The sequence below is a fragment of the Pseudorca crassidens genome, chromosome 13 (genome assembly GCF_039906515.1).
Source record: "Pseudorca crassidens isolate mPseCra1 chromosome 13, mPseCra1.hap1, whole genome shotgun sequence".
Classification (NCBI taxonomy): domain Eukaryota; kingdom Metazoa; phylum Chordata; class Mammalia; order Artiodactyla; family Delphinidae; genus Pseudorca; species Pseudorca crassidens.
Window position 1 is genome coordinate 30781047 of NC_090308.1, and position 11770 is coordinate 30792816.

The 11770-nt window shown below is 41.3% G+C and overlaps 1 long non-coding RNA gene across 1 annotated transcript; it reads left to right on the forward strand.

Moving 5' to 3' along the window:
• Window positions 1-459: 459 nt before the first annotated feature.
• Window positions 460-3871, forward strand: LOC137204972 (uncharacterized). Its single transcript, XR_010933933.1, has 2 exons — window positions 460-589; window positions 3359-3871. It is a non-coding gene; the product is annotated as an uncharacterized lncRNA (long non-coding RNA).
• The last annotated feature ends 7899 nt before the right edge of the window (window positions 3872-11770 follow it).

Below are 11770 nucleotides of genomic sequence, written 5' to 3' on the forward strand. Positions count from 1 at the left end.
CCCTTTCTCTCCCTCGTCTAATTCTGGGACTCCTATAATGCAAATGCTGTGCTTGATGTTGTCTCTTAAACTGTCCTCACTTCTTTTTTTTTTTTCTTTTTCCTGTTCAGCTTCAGTGTTTTCTACTACTCTGTCTTCCAGTTTGCTGATCCATTTCTCTGTATCATCTAATTTACTATTGATTCCTTATAATGTATTTTTCATCTCTGTTTGGTTCTTCTTTATATTTCCTAACCCTTTGTTAAAAACTGCTAACTTCTCCCTCTGTTCATCCAATCTTCTCCTGAGTTCTTGGAACACCTTTATAATCATTATCTTGAATTCTGTAGAGGAGATTGCCTATCTCCGCTTCACTTAGTTCTTCTGAGATTTTATCCTGTTCCTTCATTTTGGACATATTCCTCTGTTGCCTTACTTTGCCTAATTTGCTGATTTTATTTCTATGTATCTTGTTGGTAGGTTATGTTTCCTGGCCTTGGAGAAGTGGCCTTTGGTAGGAGATGTCCTATGCAACCGAGGAGCTCTGCTGCCAGTGTCTATGCCCCCAGATTGCCTCCTGCCTCTTCGGGAGGTACTCCAAGATTTGCAGGTAGGTCTGACCCAGGCTCCTTTCAAATTACTGCTTTTGCTCTGGATTCCAGAGCATGTGAGATTGTGTGTAGGCCCTTTAAGAGTGGAGTCTCTATTTCCCACAGCCCTCTGGCTCTCCTGAAAGTAAGCCATGCTGACCTTCAAAGCCAAACATTCTGGAAGCTCACATTCCCGGTGCAGGATCCCCAGGCTTGGGAGCCTAATGTAGGACTCAGACTACTCACTTCTTGAGGAGAACCTCTGCCATTGTAATTATCCTCCCATTTGTAAATTGCCTACCTGGAGGTATAGATCTTGACTATACCATATCTCTGCCCCTCCTACCCATCTCATGGTTACTTCTTTATGTCTTTAATTGTAGAAGATCTTTTCTGCTAGTCTTCCAGTTCTTCTCATCAAGAGTTGCTCTATAAATAGTTGTAATTTTGGTGTGCCCATGGAGGAGATGAGCTCAGGGTCTTCCTACGCTGCCAACTTGGCCACTCCCCTTTTAGTTGATTTTACAGTATTTGGCTGGAACATCCTTCAATCAATGACACTTTATACCTACATCTATTAATAGATGAGTGTTCTCAAGTGAAGCAATTCATCCATTCTGATTTTTTTTAATGTAGGTTTTATTCAGGGTTTGAACCACAATCTAAGAAAGTAATATCCTTGTGCACTGTTTTGATTCACTGCAGACTGATCTCCCAGGGTTGCTTTTTAGTATCATGAAATTGATCTTTTTGGAAGGACACAATAAGAAGAAGCCTTATATATTATAAGTCTTAGATATAAGCAGCCTTATATCTATATTTGCAGTGGAGTTATTATTGAAGTTATTGTGTGCTATATCTTTAAGTGTTCCCTACACGAAGTCCCCTGAGTAATTTCTTTCAGAACTGAATGCTATAAAGTGTTGCTTGGCCTGAGAAAGTTAAGTTTTCTTCTTTTGAACTTTTCTTTGGGGCTCTGTTTTCCAGGAAGCTCAAAGCTGATTTTGTGTGTGTGTGTGTGTGTGTGTGTGTGTGTGTGTGTGTTCGCTTTCATTTTATCTGATCCTGATTTTTAGTATATTTTTGATTATTAGATTATGTGTGTTGCCTAAAAGCACCCTCCAATTCTTCATAGTCTCAAAGCATGGGAAAAATAAATAAGCAACTAAATAGTAAATTTAAAATGTTTTGATACACAATTTTTTTCTTGAAATGCCATAGGCTGATTTATTTGTATCTGTTCAAAAAAGTGGTCCTAAATTGTTTGTGAGAGTCAGTGGCAAATAGAGACTGGGAGAACAGCCAGAAAGCCCTTAGAGTATAAAAATACAACTTTAGTTAGGGATAAGTGGTTTCTCAATTGGGTGGATCCAGTCACTGCTCTTTTCTCAGATTTAGGAATATCCATTGTTTTCCATTCCCACTGAGGTCTACCTTCTGGTACAGTACTTCCAAAGTTTCAAAATTTTTACCAACAAGGCTGTTGAAAGCAGGGATATAAGTGGTATTTACAGTGTAATGTCCATGGACTTTGTTGCCAAACTCTATTACAAGTGAACTTCCAGGAAGATTTGTGCTATTGGGAAGAGCTTTTACTGTTTTCAAGGATTTCAGACAATTGTATGCAAGTTTAAGATTTGATGCTTTCTTTCCTACATTGACAAAAAGAAGTTACACCCTCATTAAGACACATGTAGTTTTAGTATTAGTTGAATTCATATTTCTGTTTTAAGCATATTTACACTAATTCTCCAAGAGAAGGCTTAGAGAAAATTATGATTAAAATATTTATAGGACAATGCTCATAAACATACCAGCTGATTGATTTAAAAAAAAAAAGAATCCAAGATTGCAACGGTAAAAGAAAGTAGACAGAAGGTGACCTCTCTGTGCATTACAACCTGAGAAATTGTCTCCTACTCATTCATTCATTCAGCAAATACTTATTGACAACATACTTTGTACCAGGCACCTTCTACGCTATTTCTAGCATGAAAACAATGAATATATATAAACCAATATTTTATAATGCCAAACTCACAAGCAAAGTGTTAGTAACGTGTGGTTTTCTATAAAACAGACACAGTTTCAGGAAAGTTTTATATCCAAACATGAATATCTCTAAGGAGACTGATTGGAGACATTTATCATTTCAATTAGACAACTCAATTATTCACTGAATAATCTGTCAGGTTCCTCATAATTTTTATTTTTCTTCCTGATGATAGACCAAAATAATATTTTTATTATTAAAAATGGATATGTGCCCATTGTAAAATATTGAAAAAATAAGAAAATGTAGGTTTACCCACAACCCTACCTCTCATATATAAATACTGCTAATATTCTGCTATGTTACTTTCTAATATCTTATGTATTTACATGTGTTGTTCATTGCAAACAACTTTGTTCATTGGGAACAATTTTATATCTCGTTTTATTCTCTTAGAATTATTTTCTGAACAGTTCCTATGTTATGAATAATTTTTTGAAGAATGCTTTAAAGAGATATCAATATTCTATCAAATGATCTTGCCATAATTAACTTGAATGATGAATATTTAGATTGTTTTTCACTCTTCACTACTATTGAAATTACTGTTAAAATTCCAAAGTTATCCATTCTACGGGCTCTCATACAACAGCCAAGATAAACCCAATACTGAATAAGAGTATTTTACCAGCTTAAAACAGAGGCAGCTGTCATAGGAACTAGAAAGGGTGACGATGAGCGTTGCGCAGTTAGTTCCTCAAATTTTTTTTTTTTTTTTTTTTTTTTTTGGCCACAGTGCACCGCTTGCAGGATCTCAGTGCCCCGACCAGGGATTGAACCCATGTTCCCTACAGTGGAAGCACTGAGTCTTAACCACCGGACCGCCAAGGAATTCCCCTCAAACATTTTAAGTGTTCAGTTACACGAGGAGTTTGGAATTCTGTCGTAATAGTCTTCCTCATGGTAATTGATGAAGCATGATATGAATATTAGGACTCTATGTGTCATAATAGGAGAGTGCAATATTGTGAAAAGTTCATAGATTTGGAATCAGAAATGTCTGGCTTTGAATCCGGAGTATTTGACCTTGAACAACATCTACAAAATGGGGATAATAATAACTTTGAATGATTCTGGTGAAGAATATACTAACTAATGTATGTAATGTGTCTAATACAGTGTCCAGCTATAATAAATGCTCAATTTATTGTAGATTAATTATAATGAATAATAATGGCTATTATTTTAAAATTATATGTACATGTATATGTTTATTTTCTTATTTAATAAAAATCATTCTATTGGGCAAGGCAATGTCTTTTACCGACTTTAGTGACCCTACGCAGATATTCCAGAGGACAGTGACTTGCAAAAATTTCTTCTCGTGTGAATCAAAAGCCTACAAGCTCTCCAAAACAATTTCTCCATTAGTTGTGAAATAGATGTCTTAACAGAAACTGTTAGCAGAGCAACTGATCAGTAACAAAAATTGATTTGTCACTAAGGACAGCAATTGGAAGTTAAAAGCCTCCACCCCAGGAATGGATTTTCTATCCTCTAGTATCATACAAACCACTCAGAGATTGTGTTTTGTCTTTTCCATTAAAACAACTCTAAAAGATAAATTAATATTTAGTAATTAACTAGAAAGCAGGACCTGGGGCTTCTGCTCTTAAACAATAAATTAGTTGGAAGGAGGAGGAGCATTGGAACATCACCTCCAAAGTGACCTTATGACTGCAAAAGGGCTGCCTGGTCGTAATGGACGGCTTTAAAACTCCAAGCCTACTGTCACCGTGCATGCTGGGAGCCATAGATACATAGGTGTGGACATCGGATTTTCTTCCTTTGGAGACGGTGAGCGTTTATCAGGGACCAGAAACCACATTTCCAACGTTTAAACCAGTGAGTCTCAACTCTGCCTGTGTATGAAAATTTCCTGAAGAGGTTTTAAAAACACCAGTGATGGCCCCCCACAAATAAATCTGAACCTATGGGGAGCATTTTGGTTTAGGCCAATGGATATCAAACTTTAGCATACATCGGAATCACCTGGAGGGCTTGTTAAAACACAAATTGCTACCCCACATCTAACACAGTGCTTTCGCCTAGTGTAAGTGCCCTAAAAATATTTGCTGAATAAACAGTGTTAGATTTCCATTTGAAAAGAGCAAACTTCTAGGACAAGGTAGATTGACTGGTGTCCATGGATGGAATTTTCTGCAGTGTTTCATGGGCATGTGCCTCTGTACACTCAGAGGCCAGTTCCTCAGTTTCATCAGATTCTTAAGAGGGGGTGGGGTTCCGTGATCTAGAAATGTTACAAGGCACTGTTATAGGAATTAAATGTTATATCTTCATGAGTAGAGTGAAGAAAAAAAGTAGTCTTTTGTTTTTAAAAAAAACTAACTTCAGTATTGACTAGCACAAAAAGCATTTCATCTTGTTAAAAGTAATCAATTAGCCACTAAAGACACTAGCCTCTCAATCTAAGAGCCAATCTGTACTCTGCCTCTCTCACATGGTTGACGTGGAGAGGAAACAAAAGATGTGAACATGCTTTGAAAACTGTCTATTTCATCAGTGCTTTGTATTCTCTTGGAATACACTGCATGCCTAGTTTTACTCCTGATGCCCAGTTTTACCCTGTGCACCCAGTAAATGCTTGTTAAGTGGGAGACTGTAAATGGGCCTTCCCAGTGTTTCTCAGATTGTGGTCTGTGTACCACCTGCCAATGAGTCACCCAGTGGATGAGTTAAAAAAGCAGATTCCTAGGACCCCCTCCCTGGTCTAGCAAATTAGAATCTGTGTGGAGGGGGGAAGTGAGTGAATAGGACCTGGATTCTGACTTTTCTCAAACTTCTCAAATGATTTTGAAGCAGATGAAAATTTGAGAACCACTGAACTAAGCTGACATTGGCATTCCCAGTCCTCATTGAAATCTCCATAGTAGGCAAAGGTAACTTACCTCCTTGGGTGGAGGAGAAGCAAGTTCAAAACAGGAAAATGGGGCTTCGCTGGTGGCGCAGTGGTTGAGAGTCCGCCTGCCGATGCAGGCGATACGGGTTCGTGCCCCGGTCCGGGAAGATGCGACATGCCGCGGAGCGGCTGAGCCCGTGAGCCATGGCCGCTGAGCCTGCGCGTCCGGAGCCTGTGCTCCGCAACAGGAGAGGCCACAACAGTGAGAGGCCCGCCTACCGCAAAAAAAAAAAAAAAAAAAAAAAGGAAAACGTCCCCTGCACATTTTACTGACTTGAATCCCGTCATAGGGTCCTTAGAGATCCATCTGAGTGGACACACTACCCAAACAAGGCAGTACGTTTCCTGCAAAGCAATTTCCCAAGAGGGGCTTCAGCTTTCTTTTCAAGATTTAGGCTTGTGTGGATGTCTAGATCCGGCTGAATAAAAAATTACCTGCCATGATGCTACCAGTCACGCTGAATGTGGGCTGTGCAAAATGTCCATGTGGAAATAGAAAACTAGGCTGGGTCTTCCCTGGTGGCGCAGTGGTTGAGAGTCCGCCTTCCGATGCAGGGGACACGGGTTCGTGCCGCGGTCCGGGAAGATCCCACGTGCCGCGGAGCGGCTGGGCCCGTGAGCCATGGCCGCTGCGCCTGCGCGTCCGGAGCCTTTGCTCCGCAACGGGAGAGGCCACAACAGGGAAAGGCCCGCGTACCGCAAAAAAACAAAAACAAAAGAAAACTAGGCTGGCCCTTTCTGGGTAACGAAGGCCATGAATAATGCACAGAGAATGCAGTTTCTTTTCATGTACTTCTTACTGTGCTAATATTTGTGACCACTTTAGAAAGTAGCAAATGCAGGAGAAATAGGAGGGGGCATACCTTAAAACATATATCAAGCAAAAAGTTCAACAACTTAGACATTGCTTTCTCATATAGTGGTATATGATTACGGGAGAGAAGGATGAATAAGGTGATATCTCTGAAGATCGGGTAATAAGATTAGCTCACGTAGGGAGAGCTTGCTTGGTGTCAAAGCTGTGTTAAGTGTTTTACATTTTTATCTTATGAAACCTCATTAATTTGCCAATTAGTACAATGTTTTTTAATAAAATTAAATGTGGAACAAAGTTAAGAAAACATGGGCAATCAGCCCAGATACTTCGAGCCAACAGGTGAAGCCAGGAATCCTGGTTTGATCTCAAGGTTATTAGCTTCAGCTTCTGTGAGGTCATTTGTCAGACAAGTTTGTTGGGCAGGGTTACGGTTTGATGAGCCACCAGGTGAAATGGCTTAGGGAAGCACAAGGTAGTCCTCTTGGGAAAGAAAAACAAACAGGTTTGGGACATCTAGTGCTATTTGTTATTTTCACCTGTGACGCTGAGGATGGAGCTGCCAGCATTCCCATCAGAATGGAGGGGTCTAGTCAGTCAGTTAATATTTGAAAACTCTCCCCTGTTTGCATAGTACATAATAGAAGGCATCTTGTAGAAGGCGGGTTCCTCCGTCTCAGAGGAGTTTACAATCTATTATGAGGAAAGGAGGATAAACTCCCATATGTTTTTACTTATAAACTTGTATGTTAACCCTAAAAAGCAGCCTGAGCCTTATAGATTCGTGGGAAGGAATCAAGAGATGAAAAACAAAAGTAATGGAGCTCATGGAACCAGTTGGAGTGCCCTATCTTCGGAGGAGTCCCAGTGTCCGGGTTCGGTTAGGCATAAAGAGAGGAGTCATAGAAAGCGCCCAACACCAGCCTTGTCCAGGTCGTGTTATGCTTTCCCGGCTCTGTCTCTGGGGGTTCTGCCATGTCTTCTCTCTGCACTGTCAGCCTCACAGGACCCCTGTTCCTCCTCCCCCTCCTCCTGAACCTATACAGCCTGACCCAGCCCCTGCAACATCAGTGACAGAGGCACCAGTGAGGTGTGAGGTTTCTGACCTCCCAAAACCCAATATTCTACTTCATTCCCAGCTCTGACTCTCCCTGGAGGTCTGAGTGTGCCCAGGGCACGGCTGTGCGCCGTGTTCTCTCGGGAGTCCTCCAGTCCCTCTTTTCAGTAGCCTACGGTAACTTTTTAATTTATTTTATTTATTATTTTTATTTTTTTTTTTTGCGGCACGCGGGCCTCTCACTGTTGTGGCCTCTCCCGCTGCGGAGCACAGGCTCCGGACGCGCAGGCTCAGCGGCCATGGCTCACGGGCCCAGCCACTCCGCCGCATGTGGGATCTTCCCGGACCGGGGCACGAACCCGTGTCCCCTGCATCGGCAGGCGGACTCTCAACCACTGCGCCACCAGGGAAGCCCCCTACAGTAACTTTTTAAAAAAATATATTTATTTATTTGGCTGCACTGGGTCTTAGTTGCGGTATGCAGGATCTTAGTTCCCTGACTAGGGATCAAACCCGGGCCCCCTGCATTGGGAGCGCAGAGTCTTAGCCACTGGACCACCAGGGACGTCTCTAGCCTATAGTAACTTAATGAAGCGTGTGCTTAAGTCCAGCGGTGACCAAGAAGTGCTCCAGCCTATTGATAATAAGGTGATAACAACAGGAGAACATTATTACCTAGATCCCATATTCCAGGCAGTGAGCTTGATAATACTCGACTAGGATCATGGCATCAGGGGCATGCAAGGGTCTGTTATGCAGACAGTTCTCTGTGGATACTTGCTGCTGAGGTTAACCGTTCCTTTAGTCCCTTATTGGCTGCTTCTGCTGTGCCCCTCTGCTCTTGGGCAGCCAGGTCACAAAGCTCTCTCCCATGCTCCTGCATCACCCCAAGGCACCTCCAGGTCCACTGACCCACTCAGCCACACATCTCTAGAAGTGGGAGAAAACCCGAACCTCCCTTTACGATATCCCCCATTCTTCTCACCGTGTTTTGGCATAAACATTCATGTGTGAGTTCTCCTGATTTTGCTCTTGATATTCAAAGATGAGATTTTCGGACTAAAACAAAAACCAATAATCAGATTTCGTGGTACCCTCAAATACCTGGCTCTTGAAACGGAAAATCACGTTTTGAAGATTAACATCTCCCTTACTGAGGGAGTTCACGAGAATCTCCGTAGAGACCCAAAAGTCAACAATTTGACTCTTCTTTCTTTACCATTCATATCTTGAGAGCAGTCATCCTCAAAGCCATCTTGGATGCCAGAACAAAAGAAGGAGCCTCGATGCTGAGAAATGCTGGCATTGGGTAGAGGGCTAAACTTCAGTTTACCATCTGCAATTATCATCCCGGTACACAAGGAGGAAGCAAAACGCAGAATTCAAAATTTGGTTGCTTTTATCTTTTTTTAAGCAGAAAAATGAACATAATAGAAATATTGAGGACAGGCTGAGAGAGAGTGCATCAAGGATAATCTATTACAGATGAACTAAGGACAGATGGTACACTCCTTTTCCTCACTCTCTTTATTTAGTCTTGTTTAATCATTATTTTTTCATAAAGAGCATTTAGGTCAGAGTTCCTAGTTGTAAGCAAGGAAAACATACTCTGGCCAATTAAGCTGAAAAAGGATTTTATTAAAAGGATCCCAGGCAGCTCAGAGAAGTGTTGGGTTGACTGGAAAACCAGGCTCAAGGCTGTTTCTGGGAACAAGCCCCCAGACATCACCACAGAGGGGGCCTGACAAGGGGGCCCTCACAGTGACTGCTGCCACCAGATGCTACTGTTTGTCCTGATGCCATTAAGTGGACTTTATCAAATCTGCAAATGCCATAGTCACCCAGGACGCTTCTGTACCAGGAACTGTTGGAACCACGCAGAAGCCTCACCGTCCTGCTGCCACCAAGGCCATCAGAAGGGGTGTCATGCATAACTGCCTTCCCCAAACACTCACTGCCCGCTCAGCCTGACTAGAGGAGCCCAGGAAATATAAGAATGCCATTTTGAAAGGGGGAGGACGGTTTGCGGGGAGGTGTGGGAATCAGCTTTTCTGGGCTCTATCTACCATTGTGAGGCTACATTGTCCCCTAAATGTAGTGAGACTATTCAAAAGATGCTGGATTAGGAAACTCAATATATGAAGTTGGAAGAAGGTAGCGATAACACCGCTGTGGAGAGATCACCGGCATATATGGTTATGTACAAAAGCAAGGGAGTATAAAAATAAATGATATGCTGCCCTTTGTGTAGGAAAGGAAGGAAATAAGACGCAATATCCTCTTGCAAAAATAAACATTAGGAGGCTAAAGAAGACACCATGAAAAATGATTACCTATGGTGGGGAGAAATGAGGTGGAAGAGGCAGGATGGAAGGAAGATTTCTTATCGGGATCTGATTTCTGAGTCATTACCTGCTAAAGAATATCATTTTATTTAAATCTCAGTGACTGAAATTGAAAGCCAAACAAAATAAATGACCCTGGCTGTATATTAAATTATTAGGGTTACTCCACAGAGGAAAGATGTATTTCAAGTAACTTTAAAAAAGAGTACCTTGACTGTACATTCTTTTTTTTTTCCTTTTTCTTTTTCTAATATTTATTTATTTAGGCTGTGCTGGGTCTTAGTTGCAGCATGCGGACTTCTTAGTTGCTGCATGCGGACTGGACTCAGTTGTGGCTCACAGACTCTTAGTTGCAGCATGCGAACTCTTTAGCTGTGGCACACATGCAGGGTCTATTTCCCTGACCAGGGATCGAACCTCAGCCCCCTGCACTGGGAGCACAGAGTCTTACCCACTGGACCACCAAGGAAGTCCCAACTGTACATTCTTACTGGGATGCACTCTAAGGGGAAGAAAATCTATGGAAAAATAATGTTTTAACTTTTTTCAGTGGTAATACTGGTATTGTTTTTGTTTTAATTTTTGTGTTCTTTGTTTTCTTTTATTAGGGTATAGTTGTTTTACAATGTTGTGTTATGGTATTTTTTTTAAAAGTAGTTTCTTTACATTATAGGATGAAATATAAGTGGAGGGAGATAAAACTATAAAATTAAAGAAATTAAGTAAAAATACTGTAATGACAAGATTAGAAATACCCATAGGAACTCATTTTTTAAAAATATGTATTTTTTACCTTTGCTCACTGAAATATCTAAGATATGATGTCGCTGCATTTGCCTTTAGCTCTCTTAGAACAGGAATTTTTGTCTCTCATACCAAGGATTCAGATTTGGTGCCCCAAAGCGAGCAAGAACACTTTCAAAGGCTGATGGAGTCATGTGCAAAGGACCCAGGAGCCAGCTTAAAGGGTCTTCCACTGCTTATATTTGTGATGGTTTGAAACCTCCCCCCTCCATAACTGTAGTTTATTGAAATTCATTGAATTTATAAAAATCCACGAATCCATAGTGATACTAACAGAAGGAAAAGTCAGAAAAAAATAAACAAATGACACTCTCTTTTCACCATTTGAGGCAGTTATTAAATTAACTCTTCTTGGGGGGGGCAATAATTTTCCCTCTACCCCTCTAGGTTCTTAGCTGAGACTCCTCTGTAATAAAAGACAGATTAAAAGGAGAAAAACAAACAGAAGTTTTATAGCATGTATACCTCCCGTATAAGTGGGAGCTATCCAGGGTGAAGGGGTTTCAACCTAAAATGGAACCAGAATATATGAAATGGAGAATCTCACGCATGCCCCCTCAGAAGAATGGAGCTTAGGAAATGAGAGACTGATTTCCTGTGAATGCCTGGTTTATAGAAGTCCAAGACTTATCTCCTGACCAACGAACATCCCCACCCTCAAGCCAATGAAATTACTGCTTTAACTCCGGCTGGACTTCCCCTTCTTTGAGCTCCTTGCCCAGAAGTACAACCCACCCCAAATCTTCAACGGACCTGCCTGTGTTTCCCAGATTGCAATTCCTTGGCTATTCCCAAATAAACCCAATTTCTGGTAATTTGAGCTCACCTCAATTTACCTCCTTATTTAGGCTGACATTCAATGGTGACAGAATGTGGGATCTGAAGAAAATGATCCCCTGAAGGGACAATGACCCTTGGAATCCAGCAAAGTATTTGCACTGAATGCCTTGAGCTCAGTGCTTCCCTGGGTCACCTTCTGCTTCTGATTTGACGAGTCTCCTCCTGGATTTTGAGCTCCCTCCTTTTGGTCTAATTCTCTGACTTTATTCAGGATTTGGATAAGGACAGATTGTCCTTCTGCTGAGTACTCTTTCGGTTTCTGAATTAGAGCGTGCTTGGTTTAGACTTAAACTGTGAATTTCCCTGAGAGCAAAACTAAAATCAGTAGGCACCAATCAAGAACATAAATAGTGTTAAAGGACTTGTCA